We start from the raw sequence: 269 nt of genomic DNA, 5'->3' as shown, positions 1-269 counted from the left end.
AAAGAAAGAGAAGAAAAAGACAAAAAAGAGGGAGGAAAGGGGGTTTGGAAATTTGCGAAAAAAAAGACCAGAAAAGTTTTTATAAATTTGACAAAAACCCCAAATAAAACCCCAAAAAAACCCGGATAATCAGTTAAAAAAAAGACCCAAAACCCCTTCCCAATTTAAAAAAAATGACACTTTCATCCTTGGAAACGAGAGAATTTTTTCCCCGCATGAATCTTTTTAAAAGGAGGGTGGGGGAAAAAAAAAATTATCTTGAGGGCCCC

At 34.9% G+C, this 269-nt stretch overlaps 1 protein-coding gene across 1 annotated transcript in view; it reads left to right on the top strand.

Annotated features, from left to right (window-relative positions):
- The window catches only part of LOC119588820 (basic proline-rich protein-like), an 80069-nt gene that overhangs the window by 9877 nt on the left and 69923 nt on the right, over positions 1–269 (top strand). The gene's annotated exons all lie outside the window — the stretch shown is intronic.

Source organism: Penaeus monodon, chromosome 24 (genome assembly GCF_015228065.2).
Source record: "Penaeus monodon isolate SGIC_2016 chromosome 24, NSTDA_Pmon_1, whole genome shotgun sequence".
Lineage (NCBI taxonomy): Eukaryota > Metazoa > Arthropoda > Malacostraca > Decapoda > Penaeidae > Penaeus > Penaeus monodon.
This window is presented reverse-complemented; position numbering and strand designations above follow the sequence as displayed.